The sequence below is a fragment of the Marmota marmota genome, unplaced genomic scaffold (assembly GCF_001458135.2).
Source record: "Marmota marmota marmota unplaced genomic scaffold, marMar, whole genome shotgun sequence".
Classification (NCBI taxonomy): domain Eukaryota; kingdom Metazoa; phylum Chordata; class Mammalia; order Rodentia; family Sciuridae; genus Marmota; species Marmota marmota.
Window position 1 is genome coordinate 9,897,310 of NW_026000005.1, and position 9,908 is coordinate 9,907,217.

Genomic DNA, 9,908 nt, shown 5'->3' on the forward strand with positions numbered 1-9,908 from the left:
TAGATTAGAACAAGAACTAACAACTTGTAGACCAAGAGTCGATGCTACCTGAGGATGTAAGCAACTGAATAGTGATTTGGAAAATAAGTAAGTAAAAATAGTTTAGAATCACTTGGTTAAAACTCAATCATACTGAGAGAACTTCTGTAAGTTTTCACATACATTTCTACTCACGTAGTCAGTCTCCTGGTGAATAACATGCTGGAGGGATCACATTCTGGCCTGCAGGGCATTTTTAGCACTCTCACTAAAATACAGTAAACTTATTTTATTTATTCATTTATTTATTGTGGTGCTGGAGAAAAACCCAGGGCTTCCTCTGTGCTAGGCAAGCACTTTACCGCTGAGCTACTACACTCCCAGCCCCACATATGGTAAATGTATTGATCAAATAATCTGTGTGTATTCACAAGGGTTACCTCTAATCTGATGGCAGCAAGGGAGAGGTGTGCATGTTATTTACAATGTATTTATTTAGTACCAGTTATGGGTTAAGGGGTATTTTGGTTATTGAAACAAGAGAGGGAGTTAAATATAAATTTTGAAGTATCTTTGCTGAATTTTAGATATACTATTATTATCCTATTTAAACTTTCATATCCTATTTATTTTCATGGGTAACCTAAGCTTGTCTTCCTTTAAGGATAGAATAAAGCATCATTCCACAACCCCCACTTCTATTCATTCTTACACGTTCTCTCTTTCACCGTTGACAAATATCCAGTAGACCTGGCCCTCTGTATCCAAATGTTCTGCATTTGCACGTTCAGCCAACGAGGAAATCAAAATATTTTTTTAAAAGTTCATCTTTACTAGATATGTGCAGATGTTTTCTTGTCATTATTCCCTAAACAATACAGTATAACAGGTATTTATACCACATTTATGCTGTATTAAGTACTTCAAGCAATCTAGAGATGACTTAAAGTATACAGAATGGGGGAAGATTGTTCAGTGGGTATAGTCACAGAGAAAGAAGTTCTGGGGTGCTCAGCATAGTAAGAGGACTACACCTAACAAATTTGTAACTGTATATACTTAAAAGCTATAAGAAAGGATTCTGAATGTTTTCACCATAAAGAAATGATAAAGGTATGAAACATATCTATTTAACCCTACTTAAATATTATATGATATATGGAACCATCGAATAATATCCCATTAATGTATATAGTTTTTGTTTTCATGTATCAGTTAAGAAAATAAATCTTCAAGATAATGTATACTTGAGGATATGCTTAAGTCATATAAAAATACATAATTTTATATAAGGGAATTGAGTACCCCAAACTTTGATATTCACAGGGGTCCTGGAATCAAGACTTCTACCTGTAATGAGAGATGTCCCCACAAACCATAAGCTATGGGTTATTTAGGAAGCTTTAGGAATCTGTATGTGAGTAAAACTAACAAGATGACTATTTGCATGACTCTTAGACTCCACCAGAATAAAAGGAGAAATAATCACCTTAAGTAATGCTTGACGACTGCTTTGAGAAAGGGCAAGTAGTAAGTAGGCTTATTTTATTGTTTATTGTTTTGTTAATTTTAAATTCATTTTTACTAGGAACAACTGACTTTTTTATGCTTCAGGGAAAACTTCTCAGGATAGGGCCATCGACAAGGAAAGATGGATTAGAAGCGGTCTGCTACAGTGGGTTCTGAGAAAAGTGAGTTAAGCAGGAAGTGGTGATCATCTGGAGATTAGGAAGAAAACTGGGGAGTTAGAAGAATTCAAAGTAATTTAGGAAGGGCAGAGTGAATCCTGGCGTTCTGGGAGTTGAGACAGAAAAATGAGATGAAGAAGAATGAGGTAATCCTTCTTCAGGTGTAGGGCTTTTTTTATTCTGAGGGTATGAAGTGTCATTGACAATTCAGAAGCTGGCAAACGGCAGGATCAAATTTGGATTTTAGAACAAGTTCTCAAGAAAAGATACAGAAAATAATTGTAAAATAAAGATTGGAATCAGAATTAGAAACTCAGGATGTTGCAAAAATCTAGGCAAGAGATGGACAGTAGTAATAATCTCTGGAGTGGAGGTGGGGATAGATTTGAAATAATGAATACAATTTTGACAACATAGAATTCAAAGTGCTTGGGAAACCTCCAAATAGATGTATTTACTATGTCATTGAATATATTGTTTGGCACTTAGGAGTGAAACCAGAGAATTTGATTTATGTAATCATTCATTCATTTAAAAAAATTTGTTTTGACAATCTATTATGTTCAGTACTTGAGACTGAGTACTAGGTGCTAGTGCTATAAGAGAGAAGAAAAAAAAAAAAACAGATGAAATCCCTAACATGGAATTTATAATCCAGTTATAGAAATAGAAACATAAAAAGTTAATAAAATATGTGCTATATCAGAGAATTATAGTTGGTGAGAAGAAAATAAAACAGGAAACAAAGTGCAGAGAGAATCAGTAATGATGTGCAAATTTTGTTTATTGTTTTGTTAATTTTAAATTCATTTTTACTAGTGCATTATAGTTATATATAACTGTGGGGTAAATGTTGACACATTCATCAACACGTAAAGCATAATTTGCTCCATTTCAAGTACTATCTTCACATCCCCCCAATCCCACCATGCATGATCCCCTTCCTGTACTCTATTGGTCTTTCTTCTATTTACTAATCTTTTTATTGATGGGTTATAGTTATACATAAAAGTGGGATCCATTGTGATATATTTATACATGCATATAGCATAGTTCAGTCAATATCATTTTGCAGTTCATCCCCTTTTCCGTTTTTCCTTCTTTCCTTTTAACCTTCTTCCTTTACACCACTGATCTCCCGATTATTTTCATGAGATCCCCTTTTAAATTTTCTTATTTCTCTCTATGCATATGGAGAGAACATTGAACCCTTGGCCATCTGAGTCTGGAATATTTCACATAGAATGATGCTTTCCAATTCGATCTACTTACCAGCAAATGCCTTAATTCATAATGGAAAAGTCCAATAAATATTCATTAGGGTTGTATTTAAGCAAAGACCTAAAGAAGTTGAAAGAGAAAAATCACACATGTATCAGGAAGAAGTGATCCAGGTGAAGGGAACAAGAAGTGCAAAAGCCCTGAACAGGATAATGCTCACTGTGTACATCATGCTGGTAACCACCACTGCAGGCTATGCAAAATAAATGAATAAATAAAGTGATGGAGGAAGAAGAAGAAGAAGGAAGGAAGGAAAGAAAGAGGGGAGAGAGAAAGAAGGAAAGAAAGGGAAGGAAAATACTTTTTTACCTTGGGTATAGGATACCTCAAATCTGCAATTTTGTTTGTGATTTCAGTTACCCATGTTCAACCATGATCTAAAAATACTAAATGAGAAATTCCAGAAAAAAAACTATTCATAAATTTTAAATTGTGCTCTATTCTGGATACATGTTAAATCTCTGTCCTCTTCTGTTCTACCAAGGGCACGAATCATCCATTTTCTCCAGAATATCCATGCTGTGAATTCTACCCAACAATTGTCACTTGGTGGCCCTCTCTCTCACCAGATTGACCACTGTCAAATCACCAAGTTGCATAAGGATGTCTTATATTCTAGACATCCTTATTCTAACTGAACATTGGTTCTAAAGCACAAGATTAGTGTTTCTAGCTATTTGATGGAGATCAACTTTCTGTCCCTCTGATTTACATATGTCATCTTGCTTTCCTGCATCCAGCCATGGAACAACACCTGGCCCTGAACCACAGCTGAGTAGAGACTATGTCCCTTGCTTTTGACATTCCAGAACTCTGAGCTCAAATAGGCCTCTTTCCTTTATAATTTTTCCTATATCGGGTGTTTAGTTATAGCAACAGGAAATAGAGCAAACTTTCTAAGGACAATATAAATGATATTTGATTGTTGTGTCTGAAAAATATAAAATTTGACAGTTAGATGAAGAATATGCCTGCCATAACTCAACAAAGCAGTCTAGTCACACTGCTCTTGGATTATAAATATTAACAATTCTAAGTTTTGTTAGGTGATTACCATTATTTTAAACAACCCTTCATATTCTTATATTCTTCATAATCCAATTTCTTTGGATTCTTGGAATAAAAAATATTATGGTAGATATGAGAAGGTAAGTTTCTTACTTCTTTTTTCCCCCTAGGCTTACTTCACTAAACTTTAAAAAAAAAAATGGAGGGGAAATGCCACAGTCCGGCTGCAGCAAGCTAGCCGGGGGATGATGAATAACTTGTGTACTTGATACAGCAGGAGTGGGAGCCGTTTATTGCAGGACAGGAGCAGTATTTATACATTCCACACAGCTTATCTAATTAGCATAAACTAGATACATCAGTCAACCAATAAGAAATCTCCACACTTAATGGCTCGATTTTGTTACTTCTCAAACCACTCCCTCTGGCATTTTGCCAGGCACCATCCAGACTTGTTTACAGACTCTAACAGTTAGTCACCATTTAGGAAAGTCTATAACTATATTGCCATTCAAAATTAAATCCTGTAAATTAATCATGTTATTCCAACAGAAAGTAAACTTGAACTTATCATAATAAAACAAACAAAAATAAAGAATTAATACAGGTATTATAATCCTCTTTTTTAAATTGTGGTTTTAAAAACACATATGAGACCTACTCTCTCATTCTTCCAAATGTAAAGTCCTTAACATTGCTAACTTTAAGTACAAATTTTTACATCAGATTACTAGAATATTTTTATCATCTCTTTTTGAAAGGACAAAAAAATTTTCACATGACATTTAAGTGGAAAACATTCATATATCAGTTCCAGAATGAAAACAATAAAGTGATCCAGTCACTTTCTCATTTTAATGACTTAACAACTGAGAAAACTCTTCATGTGCAATTTTATAAAAAAACCAACTCTGGGTCTCTTTATCTGTTTCAACATAATGTGCTCTGGGAAAGGGATGATATTATTTTCAACCCAGAAAACAGACATGTCCATTTCTATAGGTGCTATTCAGAAAACTGAAATTTGACTACAGACATAAAATACATTGTAAGAATAAGAAGAAATTTTGAGCCAATACATGAATTTTTTTATTCAAGGGGAAAATGCTTTTTGGAAAGTTTTTGGAATGTCATAAATATTTGAACTAGAATAAACCATATAAAATTATGTTAATTTTATCACTTCATAAGTGTAAGAATTTGTACCAAGTGGCCAAATAAATTGCTCAATATTGAGTAGATTATGAACTGTTTAAGTTTAGGAGTTGTGTATTACTTTTTGTTTATGCTCTAACAAACTCAGTGTGAATCTTGATACCAGAGATTGTGTTGTGTTCTTGGCTCTTGTGTTCTTGCAGGAGGAAGTTTTAGGCAAGGCACGAGACTTAGTAAAACTATAGCAAATTTGTTTTGAGAAAGGAGAAGGGGAAAAAAGGCACTCTCACCTCTCAGAAAGGAAGCAATGATGTGTCCCCTTTGTTTCCCAGTTTTATTGGGGGTCTTGGGGACGTGTCTATAGAGTCCTACCTAGGTACCACTTATTCGCTCTTGACTGATAGTATTGTATCAGATTTTTAAGTCCCTACTGAGCATGGTCTTTCCTTTTGGTACCTAAGTGGAAAGGGAACTTTAGTATTATGGTGACATGTTAAAGATCTAAAGGCAACCCTAGGTCACCTGTCCTGCCCCAGTGGATTCTAATTGAAGCTTGCATTTCTATATGTCTATGGTTGCTGAGCTTTGTTTTTAATTAAAATATCCCTGCAGATAACAGATTGTGTGCTGGGAATTATATTATACCCTATTGACTTAAGCCAGGGCAGGGTCAAAATGGTCCTAGGTAAACTGCTTTTTAAAAGAAAGCATGGAAAGAAAGTTATAAAGAAAATACCAAGCTGAGAATTGTTGAAAATTTTAGGGAATTGTGTTTTAATAGTAGGCCCAGTGTTCAAAATCATTCCCTTAACCATGTTCTTACTGCTCATTTCCATCTGCTACCTATCAGTGCCTTGTATGCAGTATGTATTAGAATAACATAATTAACTGATTTAATAAACCTGTTTGAAGCATAAATTAGATGCCATTATCTACCTATAGGCATTTACATGAATTGCTGGAAAGCAATTCAGAGGCAATATGAGAACTTGAACGATGTCCTTGAAAACCCAAAATCTAAAAATTGAGATCAATCACATCTCTTTCAAATGTGTAATATCAAAAAGTAAATATATAAGTAAAAATTGAAATCTGGTTAGCTGCTTTGATGTATTTAACTGCTAATAATTCTCAGTGTCCCCCTAGTTTTATTTTTTTCACTCCCTTCAACTGCTTTTTGGGCACTGAGTAAGGTCTACATCAGAAGTGTTATTTGAAGCAAACATTTTTCTTTAAAGGAACTGGAGATTGATCAAGCTTATGTTTGAAAAAATGATAAAGAGAGAAAGTGATAAAGAGAAAACCAAGCTAAGAAATGTTGAAAAGTCTAGGGAATTGGGTTTCAAAGAAAATCCTATGATCCTTTTGGAAATATTTGCCTAAGTATGTCATTTCAGGACAGCTCCCTGCCACATATGTAAGTTTTGTTGGAAACTGTGTTCATTTCTGCACTGTCAGGATGGGATCATTTTGTACAGGCCCTTACAACATGACAGGCCCTGAGGGGAGGGAAAGTCTATTCACTTTCTGCTTTTACTTGGCGAATTCAAGCTGAATATTGACTACAATAAAACTTGTATTATCCTAACAGATTCTAAGAAAGACAAAAAAAAGAGGATTAAAATATGTAAGTTCATAGATTGAGATTCTACTCATTTGGATAATGTCTATATGTCTATATTCTAATTTAAATTTCTGCCATTTCCACTCAAGATAATATATTTAAGGGACTCTTCCTTTGACTTAAATCCTACACATACTGAATTTTTTTCTCTAATTATTTACTTTTATATTTATAAACATAACATAAAGAATGCATCTTTGACTGGATCCCCACATTGCTTTTTCAAAAAACATTTTTGTATCTATTTGAAGGGTAGCTTTTAAAATGATTTTATGGAACATTCAAGAAAATCAAGATCATTAATTTATGTTCTCATTTTTTTTTTTTTGAGGCAGTGTTGCGCAATTTGTTAAGGCTATTTATACAGTAGAAATGTCAAAAAATTGTTTCTGGCATATAATAAAAATTAAGCTTACTTTCAATGTATCTACCAAAAAAGCATTCAAATGTTTGGGACAAATACATAGCTGAGAATAAAATTGAACAAAGCATAATAACTATTCTCAAAATTATTCCATTGAAGACAGAACATTAAATATATAGTTTCTGATATGCTTAAAAGCATTTAGAACTACTAAATTCAACATAATATATGAGGATTAAAAGATTGAACTCTGAGCCAGGCATGTGGAGCACACCTGTAATCCCAGCTATATAGGAGACTGAGGCAGGAGGATTGCCAGTTCAAGGACAACCTAGACAATTTAGGGAGACCATATCTCAAAATAAAATAAAAATGACTGAGGATGTAGTTCTCAGAGTTGGAGTAACCCTGGGTTCAAGTCCCATTAGAGAAAAAAAGAAAAGAAAAAAAAAACCAGAATGGATTCTGGAACCAGACTTCCTATTTTTATACCTTGACTTTGCCATTCACTAACTGTGTGATCTTAGGCAGGTCAGTTTACTCACCTAAAACAGGTATATATATGAAAAAAAAAAAAAACAGGTATAAAAGTAGTACATGCTCACAGTATTGTGGTATAGATTAAAAGAAATATACATATTATGTACATTAGAAATATATAATCTATATATATTGGATATTTCTGTATTTCTAATCAGGACTATTTTAAATATATATATATATTTCTAAGATATATTTCATGTGCATGGATATTAGTACTTAGTTGTGTGTGTGTGTGTGTGTGTGTGTGTAGTGTTTACTATGTGCCAGCCCTATCCTAAGTTTATATATGTATAAACTTATGATTGAGGCCCATATTTATCATAGACTAGGATTAGTAAATATTAAGTACTCCATAAGAATTTCTATTATTATAATTAAGAGAGGCTTTATCATTTTAACTATGGAAATTATCTACAATTATTTTTCCATGGCAACAAATTTCAAAACATGTAACCCTAATTCATTCATTAAATAGACATGCATTGAGTACCTTTCATTTCAGGAACTGTATCAGACATTAGATATTTAAAATTGTTCAGATTTTATTTGGGGGTAGTTGAAACTCCTTCAGTAACCATTTTTAGGACTAACTACTTAAATTGTACAATCGAAAACATTTTCTGAAACTATTTTACTTGTGGGAGTCTCTCTTCCTCTTCCTCACTTAATTCCACTCTTTGTCTTTACTATGCAAGTAACATTTTCTGAGGAAAAAAAAGTTATCTTTTGGATAGTGATCCAAAATAAACAGTTCAAATAAGATATGCTTTGGGAAAAACATTAATAAACTTGCCTCCGGCAAATTATTTGAGTTTCCTTGTATTTCTTTCACTTGGCAGGGATTTTATTTTGATATTTAAGAATAAGGAATGAAGCAAAATGTCATGAGACCTAAAGATAGATGCTTTTATTATAAAGTGATGGATTTCTCACAAAAACCACTATTCAAGATTGAGAATTGGGAGTTCTTTAAATTTAAATTACTTAAATTAGACTGAAAAAATAATGAAATTGCCAGAAAACTTTGAATCATCAGTATTCAAGTAGAATCTGAGCATGTCCTCAGTCAGCAAGCCCTTTCAAGCCCTGTTCCACCAGAGTGTGTGCTGGGTGCTAGAGAGATGGTGACCCCAGAGCATATACAGCCCTTTCCCCATGGAACTTATGGTTGTGAAGAAAATACAAAGTAGCAATAGTGATAAACCAAGTAAATTGTCATCATAAATAAACTCCAACATGTAAATAAGACACTTTGGGAATGTGGTTATTTAATGTGGTCCATATTTTGGTATTCTTCCGGTTTTTAAAATCTTAAGACTTCTTTACCCCAAACTCTTCTTACCCATTTCCTCTAGGTTCTAAGCTTTTAAGAGGACGAAATGAGAAATGTTATCTTTCTTTCCCTCCCCAACCCCTACAAAGAGAAGTGGAGTTAACTCCACCAGTGTGGTTTCTGCAATAAAAACAAAGAACCCAAGCTAGCACTATGATGGATACACACATACAACCCTACAACCCGAGGTGTTGATTGGCTATCACTATTACTGTTGTTTCCTCTTTTTCACTTGTTACCTTATCTTCTTAATAACAGCTAGGAAGAATTTTGCTAACTAGTGTAGCTGCAGTCATTAATGATTTGGTGACATTCCAAAATCCACAACCCCTAGGAATTTTCCTGGATCCCCTACTTGGAGAAACATTGCAAGCAACTTACAGCACACTAAATCAGAAAGGTTGGCCTGGAAAACCATTTATGTAATTTCTCTGCTTTTGTTTTGGGGAATCTTCCAAAAGAAGTGTCTAGAGAATCAAATATAATTTGAGCAGGGTATGCTAACGTGGCTTCAACAATGATTTTACTTTTCTTGTAATTTTGTACTCGACAGTCATTTTTTCCAGTGGTGTGTCATGCTGTCCCAGTTGACTGTCTGGCCATATTTTGCTCTGGTGTTTGCTGTAGCAAGAAAGTGCAGATATAAAATTACCTTCTTCAACTTAGTGTTAATTTCAGTGAAATCTCCCATGATGCACCCCTTCCCTTCCCCCCACCCCCATTTCTAAATCCATATGATTTCAAACAATTCATCAGTTCTTTATTTTTGAATAAGAAATACTAACACTTAGGTTTTTTAAACTAATCCAAAAGCCTTATTTTAGCAATTAATTTCTCCTCAATTAGGTAGTCATCATAACAAATAGCTGGCAAACATATTTCTTTTTTCTTCTCTTTCCCTCCTCACCATAAAAGTGTGTTGCTTGTACAACA